Consider the following 15,127-nt stretch of genomic DNA (forward strand, 5'->3'; position numbering starts at 1 on the left):
AAAAAAAAAAGGAGGGCGGACTGCTAGGGTTGAAGGAAATGAAAAAGGGTGACAGTCACGAGAGGCAAACTGAACGCCAGCGACTTTGCTTCATTCAACAAGTGTCATAATTTGTAAAAAGTATTTTAGAGTATGTTACTATTTCCATTAGACTTTATAGACTTGCTGTCCAGGAAACTGTTTGACAGTGTTCAATGGAATTTATTTCATGTATTAATTTTTTTGCAAGGTTAACCCTTTCGACAAGACAGATTTTGTAAATATTAGCATTGATGAGCTTTTTTTCCACCTCTGATTAGCAACTCTGCATTTTCTTCAACAGGGTGAAGAGGAGGAGTGCACCAACCTTCCGTCCTGTCCAAGGTAAGTTCTTTTCTTTGATTTATTTTTCGGATGTTGTTTGTGCCCAGCACAAACACACCACTACCGCCCCCCCTTCTGCTTTTCAATTTTAATGCATTGAATAGAGACTTTATCTGGTTGTTTGGGCTTACTAAGTTTCTTGTGGCAGGTTCCGTAATGCTCATACCACTCTGCTTATAAATACGCATAAGTGCCGCTCCTGTTCTTTGTTTTCCTGTTCAACCGCATTAGCTCTGAATCCGGATCATCTTGTAAATTTGCTCTGCCATCACATGAAATTTCCCTATCACCACTTTGAAGATGATGGTTTCAGGGCTGAGTGCTGCGTATGAAATCAAATCAACAATGGAAGCCATATGTGTGAAAGGCCCCAGGAATACTGTGAATCTGTTTAGCACATGTGGGAACAAGGCAGGGACTATGAGAGTAACGGTTTAGGTCTGTTCGATCACTGATTCCGGAGGATTCCCAATGAACTGCTTTTAGTTGCCACGTTTGATTCCAAGAACGTTGTTGGAAAATTCATAGTCTGTCAGGATTTGACAAGTGATCGCAGCAGCTGTCTGATCCTCAGAACTTCTAGCCTGCCGGTGTGGTGGTCTCTGCCTCTCTGTCAGTAGCATGTCTTGGGCTGTATCTGGTTGCCGTGGTGACATGTGTGTGTCAGGAGTAGGATGTGTGATGTGTGTATGTGTCTGTGTGTGTGAGTGTGGAGGCGGATAGAGTTCGTCTGTCCAAAAATGCCAGCGACACGCACCCGCGTGCACACACACACACTCACACTCTGATGCTTAGAAATGGAAGCTTCAGAAATGTGTGCATACGCAGACATGCATGTAAACACACACTTCTAGAAAATATGCAGACAGTGTGGACACACACGTAGAGTGATATCCAGATTCCACGCAGGTCACTGCCATGCATTCATACTGACAGCTCAGGACTATCAGGTTACATACAGGGAAGTCCATGCGAGCCGCAATGCTTTGAAAACTAATAGTATGTGTACACACTTTTATTCACTCACCGCAACCTGAAACTACACATTAAAAAACAACAACAGCAACAAAAAAAAAAAAAAAAATAATAATAAACCTGCTTTTTAGCCTGACCGATTTATATTTGTAGCTCCATAAACGACAGACGATGTTGACATGCAGAATTAGCAAATGCTAATTGTTGCCCACTCAGCAGGTGGGGAAACTTAGATATAAGGGCTTTGCTTAGGGACAGCTCGTCTGCAGACAGTGAGAGGGGGGCCTTACTCATTTGCTTTCCCCAGGGAGAGTTTCTGTCATGGAAGTCCGGGGATTTGAACCCATGAAACAAGCCTTCAGATGATTCAAGCTACCGCTGACAACCAGGTGCAATCCAAAGTAATTACCCCTCAGTTCTATCTCCACCTTAACTTTAATTGAGTTGAAGATTTAGTCTGCGGTAGGCGTACGTCATGTTGCATAATCACAACAAACAAAGAGCTGAATTTCGGTCACATGTAATAACTTGGGAAGTGGAATGACTCAGGAGACGAGCAGGTATCAGTCTATTACAGGTGAGAGTGTTAATGAGATTGGAAACAAGTTACTGCTAGTCATGATATATAATCCCTTCTTCTCGTATTTATTACGGTGGACTGCAACGTAAAAGCATCTGTTTAGTGGTGCATTATTCTTTGTGTGGTGTTGATCAGCATAAGGGTGACTTAGTTGTGTGAAAACCTTCCTCACGTGGTTGAGAGACAAACTTCCAAAGTGCTGATCTGATTGACACCCCCCTCTTTAAATTCATTTGATTAGATATTTTTAACCTTTCTTGGTGGCTCTTGCAGCTGTCACTTCAAGCTGCCTCTACTCGTTTTAGATGGAAGAGTCAGATAGATCCACTTATCGCTGCTGAAGTCCAAACACCCTCTGTGAAGTGGTGTACGTGAGATAGCCCGTGAAGATGAGAATATGCCCCCCCTCCCCCCCGCCACTTTCTCTCTCTGACGACTGCTGGAGATCATATAGGCATGCAGGTCAGCAGACTGCTTTGTAGACGCCGCTGTCATCCACACTGGTACAAGCACAAGCATCTTCTGCCTGTCATCAGTAATGTGAGAAAGTTTCTTGATCCCTTTAGCTCGTCTCGTCGCCAGAATCAAGTTTACACACGCGCGCACACACACACTCCCTCTGTCGTTTTCAAAGTACACCTGCATACACACGCATCGTTATCGTATGGTTATTTAGATGAGATCAACATTACCTTGTCTGCTGTGTATCCTGCACTGGCGCCTTGTTTATTTTGCTTTTATTAATTCCCTTTTCGTTTTCAGCGTTTTGAGTTTTGCTTTTTCTTTTTCTGTCCGGTGCGGGTGTGTTTGTGTCGGTTATTCTGGGCCTTGTGGCCTCTGTATGGGTGTGTACACGTGTCCATTAACTAAGCGCACGTCCTGCTCTAATGAATTTAAAGTTGACTTATCGTGATGTGTTCTTCCTCACTTTTTTCACATATCTAATATTCTCTCCTTTTGCCCAAAGTAGCTCATAATACAGATCATTTCATCAGACACCCTTTTTTCCTTTTGTACCACAGCGCACTAAGGAAAAATGAGATAACGGCAACTACAGAGAACATTTTGAGTGTAAGGGAATGACCATTTAATTGCTCAAATATTTATCTCTGAGTGATTGTAAACAAGTGAAATGATCTCAGTCTAGTGTGTCATTATGGGAATATAACAAAATTCAATTACTTCATGAATTAATGAGAATTTTAGACAATGAGCTCTGAGGGTATGGAGCTTTTATTTCATATGTTTCAGAGGAAAGATTGGACTTTTTTTGTTCCCTGTTGTTTTTTTTTTTTTGTTTGTTTGTTTGTTTTGTTTTTTTGTCAGGCAGTGGTATTAGCAGGCTTTCACCGGTTACCATCTCCGCTCTTCTATTGTTGACACAGGAGTGATAAGACAAGGCATAATACAAAACCAGTGGTGTTCTGACTTTGCAGACAAGGCAACATTTCATTCTCTCTCTCTCTCTCTCATGATTCCAGGCTTTGTTGACAGTCCAGATGTAGACTATGCACAGTGACAAGACAATATTAAGATCAGCACCGGTTGCCATCTCGGTGACCTAGAATTGCTGACAAGGGGGTGATAAGCCAAGGAATTGTATTAACCCGGCCATGTCCTGCCAACGCTGACAAGACGTTATTTTCCTGCCCTGCTGCTGCTGTTAGACAGCTATGACGGTGTTGGGCTGACGTTACCGAGTGCAGTCAGTCTGCTTGGTAAGATACTGCTGCTCAAGTCAAGCTCCAGAAGTTGTAAGCCCTATTGACCAGGCCATGGTAATTCGAGGAACAGAATTAAAGCCGCCTATATCTTCTATACTTGTTGACAAGGCACAAGTGAGTGCTGCACGGGCCTGCCCAGCCTTGTGCTGGTGACAAGACACTGGATGCTTGGTGACAAACTGCTTGCTATTCCACACCCATGTTAGAATGGCTAAGGTCACGTTGACATCTGCAGTCTGAGGAAACTTGAGCCTATCTTTCAGCAAACATTGTGAGTGTGCACATGTGTGTGGCCAGTGATAGGGATTAGCAGAGATGTGTGATCCCCACTCCCTGGGATGGCTCTGGTTGCTGCTGGAGGTCAGCGCATGTGTGTTCTAATGTCCACGAGTGTTTGTGTGCATATTTGGCAGGCAGTGGGGTGGGGGCCGGGGGGCGGGGAGGGGGCTAGGCCTGGATTGCAATGACAATGGAGAGGAATTTAAATGAGAGAAAAAAAGGGATCAGGGACGTTTGCAAGGAGGATGGAAGAGGCTTTGGCACCATTGTTATTCCTCCTCTTTGTTATTCTGTCTCTCTATCTCTCTATTACAAGTCCCCCGCTCTCTGTCTCTCTTTGCTGCTACACTTGTCGCAAAATCACTCCGTCTGCCTCTTTTGATTTTATCCCAACTTATCCCTATCGCTGTTTCTGTGTGTGTCTTCCCCCCTTGTTAATATAGCTCTCAATCTCAGGGCTATCACACCATTTCACCATAACCAAAAGCCTAAGCGATTAATTCATGCCAACTTGTTCAAGTCAACCACCATTTACCCCCAATTTTAAACAGGTTGTTGCCAGTATTTAACCAGATAACTCAGAATTAATTCCCTGCACGATACAGCTGCACAGGCAAACTACTAATGTGCTCCTGGAGGCAGCTGGAAAGACATATGATATATTTAGGGTCGTTTGTTATTGAGCTTTTAATGATAATGGACAAACTTACGTCTTCAAGGACCAGTTCAGCTATTCTTGGGCTTTCTTTTTTCCAGTCTCTGTTAACCTGTTACGCAACAGCTGAGCGTAGTGACTGCACACTACATCCCACACTCTACTTGTTGCATTGGGTTGCCAGGTTGGGAACCACAGTGCCCCCATGGTAAAGGAAACCAAAACTTGCACTCATGTATGCCAACTCTTTCACCACAACTTGTGCTTTTATGCACTTCTGCTCATATCCAGGTTAAAGAAGGATAAAAAGACAGCTTTACGGTTTCTGTTGGTGGTTTGTTGTGCCGTCTTTTTTATTAAAAATCTAATTCAAGAACACAGCACAAGTTCCCTTTTCCCAGTACCAGTTTTACTATATTTCATTCAAATCACTCAGCTGCCTGTGGCTATCTTTGTGTGTCTGTCTGTGTGTCACTACCCCTGTCTGTGGTCAAATGTAACCCAGTTGATAATATAGCCAGTTTCAAAACAGACTCATTGATTTTAATCTTTCCCTCGCTCTCGCTCTCTCGCACACACACACACACACACAACACATACACATATACACTGTCTCTCCTCATCTCCGTTTGTACCCACCCCCACCACTTTGCTCTGTAGCGGCTCTAATTGCGATCAATTAGGAAACTTCAGAAGGCTGAAATAGGAGCTGTGACAAGGGGCATCCGCTGAGCTGGCAGGGAGAAAGGGAGGGAGCAAGAGAATGGTCGAGAGAGAGAGAAGTAGAGGATGGGAGGGAAGCTGGTGACATAGGAGTGGAGAAAGGCTGAGAGGGGCAGGAGGGAGAAGTCCAACATAGTGTCGAGAGATGAGCTAATGGTAATAGAGTGATTGATGTGGCCACAGCAGCTGTGAATCACATCGTTTTTCATGCCAGGTATCGATTCCTCAGACCTCCTGTTAGCTTAGGGGTGCAGCAGTTGGGGCGTGGCACTAACACCGCCATGGTTAAGGGTTGCATTCCCACCTGAACTCAACACAGTCAAACAAAAGCATCATACTATAAATTTTGAGCATGCCAGCTGGCAAAAGACGAGCTCACAAAATAATTACCAGGGACAGATGCATCATAACATGAGCGCAGAACTCTTTCTGCTTGTACTAATTCCACTTAGTGCTCTGCTCAGTGGCATCAAGATGTAATCGTGCAGTCTGAATTCCTAAAGATTTTCCATGAATAGTTAATCAGGTTTAACAGGTCCACTGTGCTTTTTACTACAGATCAACAGCAGCAAGTGCAAAATAGAAGCTTTACAGTACCTGTGCATGCAAAGCTCCAGGTTAGCTTTAGACTTTGTGTTTTTTTTACATATTTCCATTGAACCAACCAATCTTTCCCCATTAGCCTCCCTATTTTTATTTATTTTTTATTTTTTGTGCGTGTTTGTTTTTATTTAGGCTTCAGCACCACAGTAATTGTAACAATATTATCAATAATGGTCCAAACAGCTGGCTTTTTATAGCACTTCTCAAAGTACTTTACAATACAGAATAAACATACTTGCAAATGTAAACATTATTCGGCAGAAAATTTTTGTAATTAATGTTTTGATATAAAAGGTACAAAAGAATAAATAAATAATAATAAATCAAAACATCATCCGTCCAAAACAGGACAGAGAAAGGCTCAGTGTCTACACTGCAGTGGCTATTACTTCCCTAACCTGTACATGGTGGTCACGCCAAAACCGTGTCAACAAAGTACAGCCAAGGCCACGTGCGCTTCAAATCAACAACAGTGATATATTATTAGCATCTCCAAGAAGGGAAAGGGAAGCATCACGAGGGAAACTATGCTGCTAGCGAACCTAATGGAGGTGAATGCAAGTGATCAAATGCATCCTTAGGCTCATTTTCATATGTTCTCATACGTTTCAAAGGCCGAGTCCACAGCTCCTTCTCCTGGACAGCTTTGTTTATTTGTTTATTTATTTTTAAATATAGGCAAAGAAAAACAACAAAAAAGAAACAAAAACTTATTCCAGTTAGAGTCAAGTATTCCGCCGCAAGGCAAAGATTATATATAGCATTATTAGCCGGAAATTTTCCTTCACAGAGATTACAGCGGGCTGGTTGCCTTCAGCTTTCTGAGGCAACAGCTGAAGAATGTTTCGACTGCAGTGGTTCTACAAGATTCATTTTATTTCATGCCAAGCTTAACTTGGAGACATAAATAAGCTGGTTACAAATAAGTCTAATTTAAATTTTCGGAGAGTTGCTGTCAGAAATACTGGAGTGTGTCCGCAGCCTTGGGTTTGTTAAAATGTTTTTGTTCTTGATACATACACTCAAAGCTGAGAGCCTCTGGTCTCATGTTTAGCTGCTTTTGCCTTGGGGCATACAAACCCTTTTATCTTGTCACCCTAATGCATGTGTGTGTGTGTGTGTGTGTGTGTGTGTGTGTGTGCATAAGACAGAAAGAGGGAGAGAGAGAGTAAAAGAGAGTGGAAGAAGAAGAGAGAGATAGCAAGAGAAGGAGATGGGAGGATCAATACTAAGCCGTCAGGAGGTCTGCTACTCCCAGAGAGAGAGAGGGCGGGGGGGGAGACAGGACACTCATCAGAGATAGCAGAGAGGGAGAAAATAATAAAGAGAGAGAGAGACAAAGCAAAACAAATGAAGAGGAAGCGAACAAGGTAAAAAAAAAGAAAAGAAAAAGAAAAAAGAACGGGAACAAAGGAAGAGAGTGAGGGGGGAGAGATGAATGGACAGTAGAAAAGTAAAAGGAGGGAGCGAGACAGATGGGGATGGAGATGGGAAGGGAGAGTAGATGTGGCTGGTGATAAATGAACAGATAGAAGGGACTGGAAGTACAGGGAGGAAAGGAATGATCTAGATGTAAAAACTGCACACAATGAAACGGGGGACGCGGGGGGAGGGGGTTGGGGTGAGGAAAAGGGCAAGTGCAGGGGGGGAAATTGTAGTCAAGGAAAGGCGGTAAAAGGTGACAAGGCAACAAACGTAAGGCTCTCTGTCCATCATGATGCTGAAGTATAGTAGGTATGCCTTCAGAGTGCAATTCAAAACGACATGACACCAATAACTGCCCTTAATATACCCAACTCGACACAGATTCCTTGCTGGGTTTGTTTCCCTTCCAAATTGTATCAGTTGTGTGAAAATGGGAAAGTGAGTCCGTATGACCGTATGGTCAGTACCGTATGTATTGATATTTCAATTATAGTTACATCAGTTGCATGTAGTTATTTTGCTTCTCTTAGGCAAACCTTTAACTTGCTCCTGTTTGACTGCATGACACTTCCTATCCTAAAACATCACTAAACAGGCTGTGTGATCTGTGCGAGCGGGGCTGTAAAGCTCTCCTCAGCGACACCTTTAAATGACACATTAAGGCACTTGAATGTGAAAATAGAAGAGCGAGGCCATTGTCAAAACTGCAAGATCTGATCCCTAAGATGCATCAGAAGTCCATCAAAATGCCAGGTGCCCCATTAAACGTGCCATTGTTGTGCTCTGTGGCAGCTAAATGCCATAGATGTAAATGCCAACGTGTGCCTCTGTATTTCCTGTGCAGCATCCAACACAGCGTGAATAGTTCTACCACTCAGTGGAGTGTTTTCTTTTCTCAGCATGTCTCACGGTGACCAGGAGTCCGTGCACTTCTATAAAGAGTGACTCTGGAGGAGTTTAAAACACAAACTGTGGCGGTGCTTTTGCCACACAGTGACTGCTACTGACAGAAACAACAACAAAAAAAATACAAGGAGCGAGAGAGAGAGAGAGAAAAAAAAAAAAAACCAAAACACCAAGTGTATTTCTAACATTCATTTTGATGTATAATTCAGAGAACATAAACATGAAATGAGGAGAGAAGCGAAACTGTATCCCACCAGATCTAAAAGCTTTGACTTGACACCCGTAATAAATATTTCAATTCTGATGACCTTACCCTGTGCATGTATGTAAATGATTTACTATTCTGCCTCCGACATGTCTATTTTTATACGTTTTGTCTTTTTTTTTTTTTATCTTTGTCTCACCTCTTTTTTCATCTTCTCTTTCTTCTTCGTGACACATTTCTTTTTCATCTTGCTTTCTTGCCACTTTTAAAATCTTTAACAAAGACAGATGGCAGTGAGGTGAGAATCGGAGAGCTGCAGGAGAAGAATATATACGTTCCGAAAGTAAAGAAAAAGAGATCGACCAAATCATGTGAAGCCGCAAATTATCTGTAGATATCATCAAGTGTAATTATCTCTCTGCAGTGTATTTCAGCCCTTGATGGCTAAGTTTCTTAATGGGCTCTGGAAATAGTATATTTAATGTAGAGGAATAAGATTGGGAATAATACCCCATTATTATTAAATGCTTTCTAGATGAAGAATTTCACTTGTGAGTGTCGTTATACTTGGGCCAATAATGACCCAGGTTCTTTAATGAAAGAAATGACTCTGAGGCATGACACAGTTTTTCACAATGAGGTAAAGGAATGTAATGAAACATCTCCTCCCCATTAATGCTTTATCTAGTTTGTAATGTGACAGGAAAAGGAGGTGGGTTTTTTGTGCTTGAATACGGAGGTCGACTTTCCGTTTCCGGGTGACGGGGGATGCTGGAGATCAATCCCAGCTCACACAGGGTGAGGGCGGGGTACACCCTGGACAGGTCACCAGTCCACCACAGGGCCAACACGCAGAGACCAACAACCACAACGTGCAGAGGAAAGAAATCCACGCAAGCACGGGGAGAACATACAAACTCTGCACAGAAAGGCCCCGGGAATCGAGCCCGCAACATTCTTATTTGTGGGGCAACAGCAATAACCACTATGCTGCCGTGCTGCAATACCGTATCTTTCTTTCTTTGAAGAATATGAAAAGGGAAGAAAGGTCATGATAAACTGTGCTCAAATGATCGTCTATGAGTTTTCCCGCATACAGATAATGGCTATATAAATAGAAAAAAGTCAAACTTAAACCACTTAGCTGGATTAGTAGTAGAGTGTAATGTCGTACATGTGATTTCAGAGACATTTGTCAAAAAGCATATTAAATATTTTACATTGTGTTTCTTGGGCTCATGTTCGTGATCTCTTAGCTGTTCCTGATGTAAATTAGGAACTTACTTCAGTTTTTAGTTTTGGCAAAAGTTACCACACTATATTACAGTAAATATAATAAGTATTGTTGGTATCATATTGGCATATTGTTTAAAACAAGAACAAAATGAGAATCCACCATAACACAAAAGAAAGACATAAAAAACGGGGGGCATAGTCCATTCCTAACAATTTACTTTCACTAGCCAAGTTATCCGCTATAAGATAGATTCAGTGATGAAGACCAGCAGCCTCATTTCTAAAAGAATATGGCTTTGCAACCTGCATCTCTGTCTGTCTCAAGGTTAGGGCTCACAAGGGAGGAGAGGGCTCAGGTTACACTAATGCATCATGGCTGCTGGAGGACACACATGCACACACCCCATCACCCACTGTCTCACCCTCTCTCTCTTTCTCTCACTCTCTCTCTCTCTCGCTCTCTCTTTCTCACTCACACATACACCCTTGTGAGCTGATACCTTTGTTCGGGTCTGAAGCGCGGTCAGGGCCTTGTATTATTGTGCCCTCCCAACCTGCGAGCAGTCTGCTGTCTGTCTCTGGGCAAATCTCTTGTCTCCAAAAATAAACTGAAACCGTATACAATCGCTAAAGGCCTGAGTGAGGTTAAAATGTGGCCAAGCAGTAAATTTCAATTTAAGCGCCGTGTTAGGAACTATCCAGCATAAAACACTGTCAGAATTGATTAGTGGCAGAAAGGTTAACTTGGGAAATTCAACATGATATTATTCAGGGACATCATAAATGCAATATACAGTTAGAAATTAGAGCTTTAGACTTTTGCTTTTACTACTATAATACATAACCCCGAAACTTTAACTTGAAATATCTTTTTAATGGAAAACTGTCAGAAATCTGTCTGTCTGCCTTTAATTTTTGGTTTAACTGACTGCAATGACAGTGCTGGAATCATTTCTGTGCTGTTGACAGTTGCAATGAATACTCATCACAAGTTCCCAGACCAAAACTCAAAGATGGTTCAATCTACCCTGATTTAAGACAGACAAAAGCAATAGATCCTCATAATTATGGAGCAGTTCAATAATCGCCACCACGATGTAGAGTGAAAGACTGATGTGTTAATCGAAGAGGAAATGAAGGTTATTTGCCTTTTCTTTGTCGCTCATCTCACTAAATTTGGTAAGCAAACATGCAAGCTGTGATTTGCAACCTCATACTATACAAAAGCACGAAGCACTCTGTAGGGCCGAGTGTCAAGTCAAATCAGTTTATTGACAACGAATGCTGGTTTTAAACTTCACCACTTTTTTTCACCATCACAGTTCGCACTTACTATTTCAGCTGGGTGTAAAAACATCGTCAGCTAAACTTCATGAATAGAGCATAATCGTATTATTTTGAAGTCGAGTTAGCAACGCTCACAAACCAAACAACAGTTAATTGGGACGAGAGGCGGCTGAGAGGCGCTGATGTGTCATTATTGAGGCCCCCGTGAAGTCTACCTGCTGAGGCTGCATTCTTCCTGCTAATAATGTATTCATCCAACTCCATCCTCTGCTCCACTGTTTGGAACAATGTGCAGAGACTGCAGCTGCTCATCAGATCATCCAAACTGCTCCACTATGTCCTTACAGCTCTGAAGCGCACAAGCCTTAATATCCATCTGTGAATCCATCATCCATCCATTTAGCAATCTGTCCATTAGCACTGGAACGGTTAGTCAATTAACACAATTGTTGAATCAGTATCTGTGCATTTTCTACTGTTAGTCAGACTGAAACCATATGAAGATGTCCCCTCGGACTCAAGGAAATTGTTGTGGGGCCTTTTCACCATTTGACATCCTGTAGCTAAATGAGTAATTGATTAATTTGAAAATAATGATCCCATCATCTATCCATCTGTTTTACATATCCGCTCTCTCCCTGTTCCCCAGCGTCCTGTGAAAGCTGTAGCCTATCCCACTGAGCAGGAGTTGAAAGGCAAGGAAGCACCGTCTGTAGTCAATAGTGCACGGCTAACGCACACTTTCACAATCACATTCAGCAGATAAATATATATATTTAAAAAAAAAAAACTAAATAAAAACTATGGACATCAATACTCTCAGAGATAAAGGCCTCCCTGTACAGATTAAATTCGCTTCCACAGGGTCCTGCGAAAGGCTACAGATTGAAATTTCCATTGGGAGACTGACCGCTGACCTCTAATATAATAAGTCAAAAGTGCAAAGAGGTCATTTTTACTCTGAATGGCGTTTTCTCCTTTGCACACATACACAAACATGCACACATATATGCACTCTCACACACACTCTCTCTCTCTCTCCTTGGTGTAGTGAGAGGGCCTTATTGTGTGAGCCAGAGGAAATGCACACACAGCAGAGCACAGGCCGTCCATTGATCTGAGTATAGACTCCTCTGCTTCTCAGCCTCTCTTCTCCTTCTCTCTTGCTGCTATCCCACACCGTCTCTGCCTTTTTTTCCTCATTCTCACTCCCTTCCTTTCTCTGCTATTTGTTTTATCTGAACTTCTCTTTCCTATATTTTTGTCTCCTTGTGATCTACCACCCCAACTTTCTCCATATTATCCTTCTGAGGGCCATTTCTGGATCTGGTAGCCCTGTTTCCTCGCACTTTCATCTGTGCCTTTTCTGGCCCCACGTCTCTCTTTCTAGTACCTCTATCTGCCAAAGATCATTCATTATTTTCATTTGCTATTCCCTTCACTCCTTTTCCACTTCTTGCCTTTTGCCTCAGATGATTTATATTTATTAATTAAAGTTTCCCTCTATTTGTGTTACTTATTGGCATAAGATTTTGTCAAAAGCAGAAAAAGCAAAATAAGCAGTAAATGGAGGCATGAGGGAATAAATAGCAGAGAAAAGACAAAAGTGAGGAATCAGAGAGAAGGAAGAAAATAAGGAGGAGGAGTACAAATGAGAAGCAGTGAAGGAAATAAGATCAATGATGTATGACAAAAGGAAAGAGCCAAAGGAACAAGGCTGAAAATAAGGAGATAAGTAAGATGAAGGTCACAAGGAGGTAAGGAGGGAAAGACAAGTGAAAATAGACAACAAGTCAAGCAAAAGGTGGAAGGATGGCAGTTAATGTCAGAGAGTCGGAAGGGGAAGGAAGGGGAGGAGGAAGGAGCAGTGACAGGTAGTTTGTATGGTAAAAGGTGTTGGGGCAGGCAGAGAGCTGATCAGGAGGAAGTGATTTAGTGAGTGTGCACACACACACACACACACACACACACACACACACACTGCAGTTATAGAAATGGTTGAAGCAATCCCCTAGTGTCTGGTAATCCCTCTGTGAACATCCTTCCTCATCTTCTTCACTGCTTTGCCTTGTGTGCGTCCCTCCCTCCCTAATGGCTTCACCAATTTCCCTCTGATTCTCCTTCTTTTGTTGCTCTGACACTTTTCTTCTATCTCTCACCCTCCCCTCCTTCCTCTGTTCCCCTGCTCCCTTCCTGCTGGACCAGCTTTATATGAGCCATGTGGACCTCCCTAATGACATGCGGACGTGTGTGTATTTGTGCGTGTGTGTGTGTGTTTTGTAGGTGCTGACATGTGCACGTGTGTCTGCATGTCTGCGTGTGTGAATTTGAAGTGCTGACACGTGTGTGTATGATGGAGGTGCTGACATGTCTGATCGTGGCGTGGCTCTCCCACTGAAGTTGTGCCGACGGCCTCTTACCTTTGAAGAGGCCAGCGAAGAAAGGAGGAGGATGTAGCGGTAGAAGGGGGGAGGAAGAGGAGAGTGAAATCTTAGGACAGAGGAGGAACAAAGAGAAAAAAAAAAGTAGCTGCCTTCAAATCCAATAGAAGGAGAAACACTTTCTAATATTTAATAGTTCACACAGACTATTTTCAATTCGTGTAATATTTTACATCCCCAGAAAATTTATAAAACTTGACTTCAGTCCCCCTTCGGAAGAGAATTAAAAGCACTTAATTCATGTGATTTTCAAGTTTCATTTATCAATAACAACCCCATATTGTTTCATTTCATCCACAAAAGAGTCATGGATTTCTTCAGTAATTGGCAAAAAAGGAACCCATCGCTAATAGCCCCACAAACAAAACTTATCTCACCAAATTGATCCTGGATATTAATTCAGAAAGTGTTGTACTTTAGAGTAAAATAAAATAAATAAATAAATCTAAAGGCCTTGGCAGAGGATGGTGGCCAAGCATTTTCATACAACAAAAGCAGGGACCTTGAAGAAAAAAACTGACACATAACACATGCAGGCTTTGTTTGGCTGCTCAGTATTGGTGTGTTTGTGTGTGTGGCGGGGGTTAGGGGCGTGAGAGGAAGGGAGGAGGGTGTAAGAAATGAAAGGCTGTGTTGAATAGATTTAGACTGGAAAGTACAATGACTGAGTGTTAGGTAGAGGATGTCAACTTGAGATGGAGGAGCAAGAAGAGGCGCCCTCGCAAGTTCCTTCCCACCTCAAGATACCTATCATCGCTTTGTTGATTCATGCCATGTGTGTGAGGCATCCCGATTTCCTAGCAGGTTGTTGACACAAGGCTTTCTCACTGGTCTCATCTTTTATTGACTTCTGGAAATCTTTCGAGGGCAATGCACACCGGTGAAAATTATTCCAACCCAGCCAAATAACGTATAGGACAGAAGTAATGAAATGGAAAGAGGAAGAAAAAAAAAAAAAAAAAAAAATCCAGCTAAATATAATTTGTTGTGAAGGTTAGGTTAGAATTAGGGTCATGCTGGGTCCAGTATGGATTCTAGTACTTCTAACTTGTTTGTGTATTGTTTTGTACCCCCTTTCCACCCATCAGACAGAGGTGTATATCCCATGCTGCCTGGGCACAGATAAAAATTGGTTTGTCTGTCCCTTAAAAAAACAACACCAAACAACCAAACAAAAAATAAAACAACAACAATGAACTTTGGTAAAGGTGAAAGTTGGCTACCTATCTTTCAGTTTTTGTTTTTTTTTCCACGAGATTGTGCATTTCAAAAGACCTCTTCAACTGCCTGACGAAGCTAGCTTTGTGGAACTGAAGTACCTTTGCACCTGCTCAAAGTGCTACAGTCACATTTGGAAGATGAAAGGCAAAAAAAGAGGCTATAATGGATGACAAAATGTACTACAGACGGTGCGCGCACATACACACACACACGCTCATTCAGCTGCAGTATATGGCATTATCTCAAAAATGAAAGTGTAGTGAACTGGCTGTGTATTGACAAGACAATAATCTGCTCGCACAATCACTTATTGGAGACTTTGGCCCCAGAATGTTAACTATTCATGAATGATTCAAAACGTGATGGAAACAAAATGATTAATGTGACAAATAAAACCTGAGGATCGGAGCATGAGGTCCTGTTGCACTTACATTAAGAGGCCTCGGGGTCCCAAAAGTTGTTGTAGGAAATGTTTGACAGTGCAGCTAGTTAAGAGTGATTGAT

The 15,127-nt window shown here is 42.2% G+C and overlaps 1 protein-coding gene across 1 annotated transcript in view; it reads left to right on the plus strand.

Moving 5' to 3' along the window:
- Positions 1-15,127, plus strand: part of cntfr (ciliary neurotrophic factor receptor) — a 211,322-nt gene that overhangs the window by 35,902 nt on the left and 160,293 nt on the right. The window contains exon 2 of the mRNA XM_029515728.1: positions 323-363. The gene's annotated coding sequence lies outside the window, so the exon portion shown is untranslated. The remainder of the gene's footprint in view (positions 1-322; positions 364-15,127) is intronic.

Source organism: Echeneis naucrates, chromosome 12, assembly GCF_900963305.1.
Source record: "Echeneis naucrates chromosome 12, fEcheNa1.1, whole genome shotgun sequence".
Taxonomy (NCBI): Eukaryota; Metazoa; Chordata; class Actinopteri; order Carangiformes; family Echeneidae; genus Echeneis; species Echeneis naucrates.